Source organism: Emydura macquarii, unplaced genomic scaffold (assembly GCF_026122565.2).
Source record: "Emydura macquarii macquarii isolate MOO-44397 ecotype Brisbane River unplaced genomic scaffold, CSIRO-AGI_Emac_v2 contig_2473, whole genome shotgun sequence".
Taxonomy (NCBI): domain Eukaryota; kingdom Metazoa; phylum Chordata; order Testudines; family Chelidae; genus Emydura; species Emydura macquarii.
This window is the reverse complement of record NW_027132610.1, coordinates 12,794,620-12,808,483: the sequence shown is the minus strand read 5'-3', so window position 1 is coordinate 12,808,483 and position 13,864 is coordinate 12,794,620.

Here is a 13,864-nt window from a genome sequence, read left to right as displayed (position 1 = left end):
GTCGCTCCCGGGGCCTTGAGGCTGGGAGGTGGTTGCCTGGGGCGGAGGCCTGGCCCAGTTCAGACCTTCACTGCTGCCAGCAAGGCAGCCAGCAGCAGCCCCCTCTCTTTTGAGTCATAGGGCCTGCTTTTTGTAGCTGCAGTCCTTACTGAGGCTCCGCCCCCCTGCTGCCAGGTTGGCCAGCCGGCAGGACTTATCGGTGGCCGGCTGCCCAGTTGCCGGGCAGACTGAGCTTCCGGCCTCTTTAGGGTCTGATCGTGCCCTTGCGGCCCTTCCTCGGGCCCAGGCTTGGAGGAAGACCACTGTGCCTTCCTACCAGTCTTGATTCCTCTGTTAGGTCCAGGGTTAAACTAATTATCTAGCAAGCACACTTAAATAATACATTCATTCACATACTATTGTTGGAAGCCTAGCACTTGGAGTTTTAGACTGTTTTTGAACAGTGATAAACATAATGGGTTTTCCTGTGGATCCAAGGTAAAGTAATTTTATAACTGAATGTTAAGAGAAGCTTCAAGAGGGTGTATAAAAAGGACAGAATGTAAGATAGACAGTACTCTCTCTCTTGATATATCTTTTCTCTGTTTTCATGGGATCACCTGACTTTAATATGAGGAATCTGCAGTTTAAAAAAGAAAATTAGTCATAAGTGCATGGCATCTTCCAATGTACAAAACAGACATGTCCATTAAAGATACAGCTGAACTCTTCAGCACATAGGAGGTCATGTGAGTTAATTATGCTTTTTCCCTCTACCATTTAATAAGAAACAAAGTTACCATGGAGACTGACTGGATAAGGCATTCTATTTTTGGTACAAAACACCTACTAGAAAGAACACACTTAGTAAGGAATTTTCAAAGGCAGCAAGATGAGTGCTCTGTGGAAGAAAAGATTTTGGTTGTTCTCTACCATTTTCTTCACTAGCATGTGCAGGGCAGTGGATTTTCAGAGAGCTAGTCTGACCTGAAAGTGGTACCCACACACAGATGATACAACAAACTCACTCTAAAATGGGGAAATTCAGTAGAGAAGGCTATGAGTGCAGAAGACACACACTCTTGTTTAAGGGAGATACACTTACCAAATGTATGTTGTATGTACAGCACAGTGGAGTGCCCTGACACAAAGAGCAGTAGCGTTACTCACAGGTACAGTCCTGTCTCCCAGTTCACAAGACAGAGATATACTGTTCCCTCTTCCTTCACTAGTAAGAGAACATTACACTGACAGAGTTTGACTGAGGCAGCTTAGCTCTGCAGGAGATGGCAGTAGCTCAGAGGTCTGTACAGAGCATCATTAGCATGTTGTCTGGTACAATATGCCGTGGTCAGTGGGTGTGCCTCTAGGACAATGGCCAGCATAGCTTTAGCAGATCAGGGGAAGGCAATATAGTGCTGAGCAGTACCAAGAATTTTGCATTTTTCAAAAAGTGTGTTAGTCGCTGGGGGATAACTAGGGAGGTTGACATCCCCTTTCACCTCAACCATCTTTATAAAAGGTGAGTACCATGATCTTACCATCCCAAAGCTGTATTTGCCATAGTGTATTGGCCCATTCTCTGCTCATCCAGCGCAGCTTGAGGCACTGCATTCTGTCAGTACTTAGGTTTAAAATTCTTCCATTCTAAATTCCATAATTTAGGTCCATGGAAAGAAATATACAGACAAACAAAATGTCGGGTCAGACATTGTAAACAACATTTCATAAAACCATGAAAGCAGAACAGTGATTTCCAATAACTCAAGCCAATTTCTGGTGCTGATGAGCCAGCAGAGTAGGGGCTCCCTAGAACAACAGTAAGTAGAGGGAACAGATAAACAAACAACAACAGCCATAGTAATGTTTCACTGACATAAAGTAGGTTACAAGGAATTTTGGTACTGGTAGGGGGGAAACCTACAGGTTTGGTGAAAATAGTAAGTCTCGGTTAAAAAGGCATGATATTACGGACTCATCAATATGTGGTCCAGAATAACACCACCACTAATGGAAAAACAGCACTTGTTCAATAGCTTTTGCCATTTTGAGAATGCTGTTAAATGGGTTGCAAGGTCCCTGCCCCTCCTCCCCTGCAATATACTGTTTGTCTCTGGTGTCTAGCAAATGCTATCACCTTTTTGCACTAGCGCATACTGTATCTGTTACCAGCAGTGGGTCTGAATGTGCATTATGTAGGCAAAGCTTTAGTTCTAGAAGCTTTACAATATAAATTCCAAATATATTCTCCCTTCCATATATCCACTGAACATAATAATACATGATAATGTTAATAACACTTAACATTGATGTCCTGTTTCAGAGCACTATATGGAGAAAAGCACGTCAGCAAAACTTCTCCAACCAAGGTATCCAATGACCTCTTCTTGTTATTTTTAAAAATTATTTTACTTATCTATATACTTTCCATTCGTTCCATATTTCTTTTTCTCCATGTTATGGCAATGGTTCTGAATGCTAACACAGTATTTAATGTAATCTTGGCCTTTTATTTTTAGGTAATTATATAGGGCCAAAGTCTGTGTCCCTTTTTCATATTGAGTAGCACCGTACTATGCCAGTATTCTCATTGATTTAAATGGAACTACTAGCAGACTAAAGCACTACTTAACAAGAGTAAGCATGACAGAATATGGGTCACAGTGTGTGTGTAGTACATGACTGAAAATGTATCAGCTAATTTCCAGGTTAAGGGAGCATTTTCCAACTGCACACGTTTAGACTCAAGAGTATCTCTCTTCACATGCTCGATTCATATATATGCTGGTGCTTTAAGCAGAGAGAGATGACTTAATTTTCAAAACGCATGAAAAAATATACAAAGGCAAGATGGTATTCTTCAGATTCATATGATTTTGAGCATTACTGGAACAATGTTTGCCCACTTTGTTTGACTGTAGACAATGAATAGAGGATTCATGTTGTGTGCTACTGTGATAGAAACAGAACTGAGCTCATTTAACCTGGGGCATGTAGCAATAATATAGTTGAAATCATTTTAATTATTGTCATTGGAGAAGGAGTCAAATTTTTTTTCATTAAAATCTGTGGCTTGTTAAATTGACTAAGCTAGACATATAAAAATCAAATTACTTACTGGTCTGTTGCTGATTTTTGTGAACATCTGGTATCAAGATGATGCAACACAGCCTATACTGATATGTTTATTACATTTTTCTATACATTCAAAGGGATGAATCCTGGCTTCTATGAGGCCTACCCAAGCTTAGGAGTGGGAAGAGGCGTCTAAATGGCAGTGCTTGTATAATGCCTTCTGGGCATGTGAGGGAGGCATGTGAAAGGCACCTGATGATACACCCTAAAAAAGAGTGTAGCCAGTGCTATACCCAGTGCAGCCATGCCTGTTTATTAGCCGGTTAGCAGACTTTATGCCACACTCTGAACAATTAATTGCTGCAGATGTTGCTGTGGTCCATACCTCTCTGCATGGTGCAGGTGCTTGTTGGCTGCCTATTTCTCCCTGTTGATGGTGGTAGGGTTGAAGACTTTTATCTTTATCAACAGCTCTTCGGCATTACACTGGAAATAATCTATGTGGCTGTAAGATTATATACAGTACAAAGATTTGGGTGTCCTGGTGGATAATCATCTGAACATGAGCTCCCAATGTGATGCTGTGGCCACAGGACTAATGCAATCCTGGGATGCACAAACAGGGCAATCTTGAGTAGTAGTAGAGAGATTATTTTACCTTTACATTTGGCACTGGTGGACAACCACTGCTGGAATACTGAGTCCAGTTCTGGTGCCCACAGTTCAAAAAGGATGTTGAACAATTGGAGAGGGTTCAAAGAAGAGCCATGAGAATCATTAAAGGATTGGAAAACTTGCCTTCGAGTGATAGACTCAAAGAGCTCAATCTATTTAGCTTAACAAAGAGAAGGTTAAGGGGTGACTTGAGTATAGTCTATAATATCTACATGAGGAACAAATATTTAATAATGGAGTCTTCAAGCTACCAGAAGATGCTATAACATAATCCATCACGGAACAGTGTTTTTCAACCTGTGGTCTGCGGACTCTATGAATGGCCAGGAGAAGACTTCCAGCACAAACATGTGCATGTACGTAAATATGTGTGTTCTGACAAATGAAACTCCTCCAAAACATTCAGGAAAACAAAATCTGGTTACACAAACATCCACACCCACATGCACAAAATCACTGCTGATCAGGTCAAAGTGCAATTCAAAACTGGCAAACACGTTTGAGTAAATTTTCCCCAATTATTAGCCCAGCTCCAGTGGATTTCCAGAAGAAGAATGAAATACTTTGCATGTTGTAGATATATTAAAATTCAAACATTTGCAAGAAAAGATTTGAAAATAAAAGAGACTGATATAAAACCACATGGAAAACATGACAATCTCAGTAAAAAAGAAGTATAGAAATAAAATCTAAGGCAGTGGAACCTTGGGATGGGCTTTATTAATTAGAGACTTCAATAAATGAAGTGCTGTAGAGCATGCATTTGATTCCTTGAGGAAATGTATTTTGCCAAAACCCCATTATCATCCTTCCTTTCTTTTTGTTGTTTCCGGCTGCTCTTGCAGCCCTCCTCTGTCTTCCCCTGCTCCGATAGGTATGAATGGGATACAGTGATTCACTGATTCTATGACCATTACATTTTTTTTACTATCTCTCATTGAGAACCTAAAGAAAATGGGCCAAAATTTTCAAACCTGAATGACTGAAGTTGGTTCCTAAATTAATGTAAAAGTAGTCTGACTTCCTGGGGTGTGGAGCATCTGCAGTTTGGACTGACTTACGCTTGCATTGCTTCTGAAAATCAGGCCACTTTTATTTAGGTGCCTAAATAAAGATTTAGATACCTTAAATTAAGTACCCATGTTTTGGCCATGGTCCCTGTCTGTCTGTGTACAGTATTTAAAAGGCACATATCACCTCAATATCTAATTGATTTAAGATCTATCATACTAGATTTGTTAGGTAATATTTTCTTCTCCATGTACATGCATCACTTCCATTCCTATTAAGACTTATGTACATGAAAAGAAGAATACACCCTTACCTCTCTTAGAAGCTTCAATGAAAACTTATTTAAATGTATTGTATTGTACTGTGTTGTATTGTCTTTAAAAACAAAAGCCATCTCCTTTTTGAAGCCTAGATGTTCTTGTTCTATAATTGGACCCCTGTCCCAGAATTTATTTTTCAGAGAGATTCTGTTTTCCTTTACTTTTTGTTTTGGTCTTGAAAGCATATGATAATCTAACTTTGTTTCCCTTCTGGTAGTGTTTTCAAGTGGCTGCAGTTATAAGTAGCATTCCTGCTGAGATGTTGTTTACTTATAACTGAAGTTCTGTTATAGACAGTTAGACTTTCAGAGACAATACAAACCATTGTGGATGGGCAAATGGATTCAGAGAAAATAAAGACAGAGCCAAACCTTTAGGACAGTCTCATGGTTAAGGCCCAGCAAGAACTGGGCATCAGAAATCTGACCAGACTGTGTGACTTTGGAAAAGTCACATATAGGGGAATTTTCAAAAGGCTACTTTTTAGTACTCCCCAGGGATTTGCTGGCCAGATGCTTAGAAAACAAAGGGGAATCTTTAAAACAGATCTTAGCCACCTGTTTTCTTTTTGGTGCCTAGCTGTCTGGATGCTCAGGCCTCAGCCAGTTGGCTACCTACTGGGATTTTGAAAGCTTTAATGTTGGATCCCATCCACACAGTGTTGGTTTCACTGTTTCTGAATGTCACAGTTCTCCTTTGCCCTCCGCATCTTTCAAGATCACAGCACACATTTCAGTAATTCTCTCTAGAGTCACCTCTGAGATGCTGAGACAGAACACAACCACTCCTAAATGAGTCACAGAGTGTGGCGGGAGTATCCTCTAGTTTTCGGCAGTACTATTAAAGCAGGTTTTGACTTGGCTGTGAAGTTGCAAAAAGAGAGCATGCACCCAACACAGGTACACTATGAGCCTGTTCCTCAGCTTGCATAAACTGGCATCACTCCATTGAAGTCAATGGAATTTAGCTGATTTACACCAGCTGAGGATGGGATCCTATAAGCCCAGGTTGATGTATTTTGAATAACTACCACTTAGCAAGCAATGCATTTTATTTTGTCATCCAGACCTCAGAGGCCCTCATTGCAATGTGCTAGGACCAGCAGGCTCTCCCAGTGTAACCAGTACCGCCAAATAAATCCTTCTTGGTTTTTATTAAAGGGAATTGGAAGGGGTCTGCTCTGAGAACAGGGTGGGTCCTGAGGTCTCCAGTCACAGACATGGAGACATCCTATCACTGGGCTAGACTCCAACACAATTCTCCTGATTTAATAGTTTTGTGGAACATGTACCACAGGCAGAGATTGGAGGGGGCCTGCAGGGGCATTGCCCATCAAACTGTACATGTTGATAAAAAATTACTAACATTTTCTATGTATCCACAATTCCTTACATGAAGGGCGAAACCATCTGGAACCCTACTGTCTCTCCTATTTCTGCCCCTTGAAGCAGGTCTTGCGGGTTTTGCAGATGACGCAGAGAGTGATGCAACAATAGCCTCGTTAGATGGCTAGCTGTTTCCAATTGATGTAGATCAGTGGTTTTCAATTTGTGGTCCACGGACCCCTGAAGGTCCACAAACTATGTCTAACATAAGGGGTCCGCACTGTCACTGGAAATTTTTTAGGGGTCTGTAAATGACCAAAGGTTGAAAACCACTGAATTAGATGACAAGTTAGCATGTAAGAATGCAAATATTGTGGTGCACACAGACACAAACATGAAGATCTCAATTACCAACAATTTCAGGAGTGTACTCTCAAATATCGATATCTATATGTTACAAAAAAGAGCGCTGAAATGCATGGCTATCCTTTTATCCAGTTCAGTGCCACTGGTAGGTGGTACTGCATCTTTAATGTCATCGTTGGTATTTCCTTCCATACAGCATGAACACAACTTCAAAACATTGAAGTTTTAACCTCAAGTAAAATAATTTGATGGACTTGTCCAAAAGCCAGGAAAGCTAAAATGGACATTTGGAAGTGTATTGTGAAAGCAAATTGTGTATTGTGAAAGAAAAACTGTGGAAATGTCAGCATCTGTTTCATGTTGGATTTTACAGCACCTTCTGCTTGGGCCCTGTCACCGCTTACCTTGGCTCTGGACACCTTATCATTGCAAGTACAGGATCTCAAATTTTTGGATGCTATTTACCAGGTTCATGTGAAATGTATGGAAAAGTGGCAATGCTTCAAACGTATCGAAGAAACAGGATCAGTAGCAGTGAAGTTTTCAGCAAGTCATAAAAGAACTCTAGGGAGACACAGGGATTACCTTACAAAGGTTTGTGATATTGTCAAGTTGCTTTTAAAACTTGGTTTACTATTTTGAGGACTTGATGAAGGAAAGGAATGTAAACTGAAAGGGAATTTCATTGAATTTTGTGATTTCTTTTCAAAGTATGATGACACTTGCAAGAAAGTGCAGGCAAATTATTTTAACCACACAATCCTGGACTTTTAAAATGAAGTGCTGCAGATTTGTGTAGATTTGGTTTGCAAAGAAATTGTACAGGCAGTGAATGAGTCCAGTATTTTTGCTATAATTGCAGATGAGGCCAGGGCATTTAAGTCAGAGCAGTTTTCAATTTGTATCGGATACCCAGAAGACTTAGAGATTAAAGAAGGGTTCCTGTGCTTCATCCATTGCTCGTCTTCCAGAAATGCAAATGACATTTATACTGCAATAAGAAAAGCTTTGGAAACAATTGGATTACAGAATCTGCAGATAGTTGCACAGTCTTATGATGGTGCTTCAGCGATGTCAGGACACATAGCTGGGGTTCAGCCGCGAATGAAGGAAGACCATCCGATTGCAATATACGTATATTTTATGTCACACAGTCTCACCCTTGTCTTCATGGAATGCTGTAAAATAAGTCAAAGTGCAGTGTCTATAATAGTAAAAATGAAAGTGTACTTTGAAAAATGCACAAGTGAAAAGAAATATCTCAGATTATGTGTCCAGATTATTATAAATGCATTCAATTAGCTCTCTTGTTACCAGTCGGAACAGCCACATTAGAACAAAGCTTTTCTGCTATGAGATGGATTAGAAATTAGAAATATCTTGATTAAAATTGTCATTGATGGAGAATCCACCAAAACCTTTTGTAAATTGTTGCACTGGTTAATTTCCCTCACTGTTAACATTTACACCTTATTTCCTGTCTGAATTTGTCTAGCTTCAACTTCTAGCAATTGGATTATGAAATTTGTAATCAAGATATTTCTTCTTTAAATCTTTGAAAGGTTAATCAATATTGGATGTTTTTCTAAAAGATATGGTCTAGGAATTGTTTTGTGGAAGTTCTATGGCCTGTGTTACACAGGAGGTCAGACTAGATCAGTAGTTTTCAACCTGTGGTCTGTGGACCCCTGGGGTCTGTAGGCTGAGGGGTCAGTAAAAGGTTGTTGTTACCATAGAATCCAATCCAATCCATTAGAAATTAGTTGCAGTCAATGACTGGAGAAGAAAAAATTTCTTCACTGGCTCTTCTTCTCATAGAGTCGATTTAACTGCGAAGCTGATTCCAGAGAACATTGTGGATGTTTATGCTAACCAAAGGAAAAGACGATTGCATCTACATTAAGATAAATACAGTATTTCTATATTAAGCCAATATTTATGTATCTCTAAAACTAGGGAGACGTGATTCATAGTTACATGGAAGTACTCAATTCTGTTTAGCGGTAGCTGGTAGACATGTCAAATAATTAAATTAAAACAAAAAATGGACGGTGATTAAATAATAAACTATATTTGTGATTTTAAGTACATTGTAATTTAAATACCACTAATCATCAGTAAATTCAAAAGTCAGATCTATACTTACTAAGCCTCCCCAAATACAGAAGTCAAACTGCCTATGTTGAGGACCGGAGAAAATACCTTACAGTGAGATCTGAAGAACCCAATCTGCTTAGTTTATCAAAAAGGAAGATTGAGAAGGTACTTATTACTGGGTACTAAAGGGGGTTTTCATCCAGCTGAGAAAGGCATAACAAGAATCAATGGTTAGGAGCTGAAAATAGAGAAATTCAAATTAGAAATTTGGCAAAAATGTCTAACATTTAGAGGGATTAACCACTGGAACAAATTACCTGGGGAAGTGGTGGATTCTCCATCTCTTCGAATAAGGACTAAATGCCTTTCAGGAAGATTTGCTTTGACCAAACACAATTTATTGGGCTCCATGTAGGGGTAACTGAGTGAAATTCTGGGGCTTTTAGATATGCAGCTCAGACTACATGATCTAATGGTCCCTTCTGGCCTTAAAATCAGTGAATCTATCTCCAGAAGGTGCAGATTGTCCACTCCAGACTCTGCTTTATCTGTGGCATTATGTAAATAAGCCATCAAGGTGGATTCACAGTGTGAATGAGCCTGAGCGCCTGCCTTTTCCTGGTATCATACGCCTTTAATAATGTCCAGAGGTATTTAAACAAACTAGAGTGACAAATTGTTTTTCAGACCCCATCCAGAATGGGCAGTCAACTGTGCCAGTGTAATCTCCTGTCACTCACCCTCCTCTTCCCCTTTAGTTTCTTAGAACTGCAACCAGAACAGACAATAAACATGTCCTGTCATTTTTCCCTTCCGGCAAACACAGACGAGAAAACAATTTTGGATAAAATTTGCCTGAGCACTAACTTTAAAGAAGCAGCATCAGGAAAAATAAATGATGTTGTTGTAACAATAAATACCACTATTTCCGTACTACATATCCAGTAACTGTTCTGTGACTTACCTTCTTTGAACTGGCTAGTGCTAAGCACATTGCTAAGGTCACATGTTTATTAGGGCACCCAAATGGGTACTAAGGGCATGGGGTTAAAACACCTTGTGTGAAGCAAAATTTTCTGGGGATGTGGGGCAGGGCAAAAATGCCCATTCTGTGCACATTAGCATATGTAAATTATTTATTTAATATGCTTATTAGGCCTATATGGGGCATGAGTTCAGTATTGACAACCGCAGGTGTTAAAAAATCGTTAGTCAAGCCCCTAAAAAATCATGAGATCCATTTAAATATCTGGATATCTAGCCGTCACAGCCATGAACATCAATTTTGCATTACATAAAGCCATTACAAAATAATGAAACTAATATATTATCTCTTGCTGTAGGCTGCATCTCTTACCTTCATTCTCTTCAAAGAGGACTAATTTTGGAATACTTTGAGAGTCTCTTGATGCCTCTGAAAATTCTGTTTGGTGCCTATTCTCCAAAATTACACCCTGATCCTCCTCCTAGAATCTCTCAAGTTTCCTGGTGCCCAGCAATGTGGGAATGCCTAGATACATACTGAAAATCCCCAAGGCACCCAACTCCCATTCAGATAGTGTTTCCTCATATTCTTTCATATATCAAGAGCAAACAAATATTTTCCTTCTGAATGACATTTACTCTTGTGTGATCATTTGGGGAATCTGTACAACTTATGAATTGTGGTTGATATTATGACCTTGTTGCCAGGAAAATTGCTGTCAATGAATGCCTCTATATAAATATAGAATCCACCGGGGGCTTGGCAGGGCTGAGATACAATGGAGAGTAGTTAACTGTAACAACTGCACTGTCACCACACAATGGGTATACTAAGGAGGTTGACTGAAGCTCGAAGAATCAGTTTTCTCCGACCATTCAACAGGGGCCAGTTGTTTGGAGAGCGGAAAATTCCCAAACAAGTTAAGAAGATATGGATGACAAAGCAGGGGTTAAAAAGGACTCATTGGAAGAAGACTTTTGAGAGGGACACAGGAAGTTTTGGGCAGGAGAGGCGAAGAGATAGGCATGCTTTAACAGCAGGACGAACCAAGGTCAAAGAAAGCAAGCTAACTTAAGAAGAGAGAAGCTCAATAGATCAGAAGTCAAGCCATAAACTGAAGCAGAGGATCTTGGGCACTCTCTGACCTGGTCCAAAGAATATTACAGAGTGGTGAGGAAAGAGAGTCAGGGCTTTATTATTTTTACACATCTGTGTATTTCCCGTGCTATTAAGTAAAGATCAATGATGTTTTAGAATCCTGTGCAAAGTCTGTAGGTGTATTAGACCTATCATGTGCCCCAAAGAGGTTAATTGTATATCCAGGGCACCATCAAAGCTGCAGTTCCGGAAGAGGGGGTATTCAAGGTATGGGGGGAATTTGGATGGGTCAGCACTGGTGCCAAAGTCTGGGAGTTGGACGATCAGGCTTTAGCTCTCAGGGAGTTAGACAGAGGATCTAGGCCCTGAGAATGTAGCTGGAGACCCCAGTCAAGGGCAGTGCCTGGATTTTGTTCAGAGTCTGAAGGCTTAAAGCATATGGAGGTTCAGCATTTGTATCCCTTCACAGCAATCTGGTGAGTGTTCAGTGAGGGAGCTCAACTACATCTGTGACAGCTTCTTCTCATAATTTACAGTAAAGTCTCCAAGAGAGAGCACAGTATGTGTGTGTGTCCTCTAATTATATATACTATGCGCTAAATATCACATCATATAGAAAAGATGATGCAATCATCTGAAACCTGATATTAACTTAAAAACAGAATACTTTGAATACTTCATGTCTTTTTATATTTCATCAAAATGGATTTAATCAGATTCTTGAGATTGTGTGACATTACATTAGTATCCTTGTAATCTTATTTACTATCAGAGGTTGCTGCTGTGAAACATTGCTGGCTCCAGTGGTATTTGTGGTATACTCCTTTTTAAGCATAGGCAATCTCTCAGACCAGTAGAAGTTTCAAAATGGAAGAAGCTTTTCAAGACCAACTGCTGTGTCCCAAAACAGTTATAATGCATTGCAAGGAGTTTCCCTCTGCTGTGCCAAAATTCCTTCCGGGGTCTCCAGTAGTTGCACAGCCATGCCACTCCCCCTGCACAGACCAGAACCTTGCCCACAGTAAATTACCTTAAATTATCATTAAAATAAACATATTAAAAAAACAACAAAAGCATAAATATCTACAGCGCTATTCAGTGGTGTGGAAGTGCACATTTAAAACCAGACTTCCAAAAGCTTCATAAGAACTCTGATTCATATGGTGTAAAGACATAAAATATTATTGTTAGTTCCTGTTTTCAGCAATACTTCCATACAGCTGGAATTATTTCCGTATCTGCTACATTTAATCATATACGTGATCTAAATAACTGCTTTTTTAATGACTGTCCAAACCCCACTTTCATGAAATAAATTTCACACCAAAAGGAGCATTTATCTCAATCCATTTACTGATTTCATCTAGCATTTTTCACGAGGGACTAAGGTTTCAATTCATCTTCATTTTACTTACATTGTGTGGGTGTAATATCATTTTTCTACTTATCTTCTAAGAGATTTGTCAGTTGGACTGGACACATCAATGTGTGGGTGGAGTTTCAACAAACATATACTTGTGGGAAGATTTCTAACTTCTAACTTAAGATTTCTAATGTGTAGAAAAAGACAAGCAGGACATTTTATTGCTAATTTTTAGTGACATTAATCAGTGACTTTCTGTAACTGTCAATTCCTTATTGTAAGTAAAGGCAGCAGGTCAAGTTCAACTAACCCCTTCTTCTAAATTGCATTTCCTTTTATTTATTTAATTAAAAAAAAAATATTTTCACCACTTTTCTTTTTGTGAACGTGAAATACAAGTCAGGAGAAACGTCATATTCATTCAGAGGAAATTCTGGTATTCAGCTCCTGCAGGGGATAATTGCCACAGTTCAGTTCTTGTAAGCCTGTGCTCACTTTGGTACATAGGAAGCTGAATTTCAGAGGTGCTGAGCACCCCAAATCAATGTGGACTAAATAAGAGCTACAGCTGCTCAGCACCTCTGAAAGCTCCTAGTTGTATAAACTTAATAAGAAGAAGAAAATTTCACCAAGGGAAACTACTTTGGCAGATTCAACTATTGACTTATGTTATTTTTGTGGCCTCTTTCTTAGTGAAACTCCCTTAACTCATTATTTATGCCTAGGGATCCCAGTCAGAGATTAGGACCCCACTGTGCAAATGCAGTCATCTGTTGGTTTTGCATGTGCTCAGTTGATGGGTAAAAGCGCAACCACCAGATCCCTATGTGTCATGAAAAAGAAGTATAATGTCCTCTCTGAAGAGCTGGAAATAATACTGCAATGGTTCTCTAAATACAGTTAGTTCCTTTTTAGATAAGATATTCAGAAGGGAGACCTTCTGTGCATCTCAAGAGCTATGTAGTATTTAACTTTATAAGATCTGTGGAGAATGGGCATGCATAGCACTTCCTGAAGAGTCCCTTGGCTCATTTTCTGCATACCTTAACTATGCAGGAAAGTTAGTTATGTATCCATGTATATATGGCATGTCCTTCCTCAGATGCACATATGGGACCTAATCCAAATCTCTTTGTCATCAATGGGAGTCTTTCCATTCTCTTCAGTGGACATTGGATCAGGCCCATTCTGAGCATATGAGCACTATCGTTGTTACAAATTCACTGTGCGTGCTCACAGTGCAATTTTCAAATATTCATGAGTCAGTCAAATCAAAACTAATCTTCACCTATTCGCATGCCATGTTTCACCTTTCTACCCCTAGATACTAGAGCTGTTAAAAACATTATTATTATTATTATTATTATTATTATTATTATTAATAATCAGGAGAAAAGTATATTTTTTACTCTCCTAGATCTCAAAAATAACAGACTTATTTTGGTTTAAACTTTCCAAAATCATTCACCATTGAACTGAAACCAGCCTGAAAAGCCTAGTAGGTGATGGTTTCTGAAAGTTATTAGTGGTTTAAATTAGATAGTTTGAATGGGTACTGTTATAAAGCAGT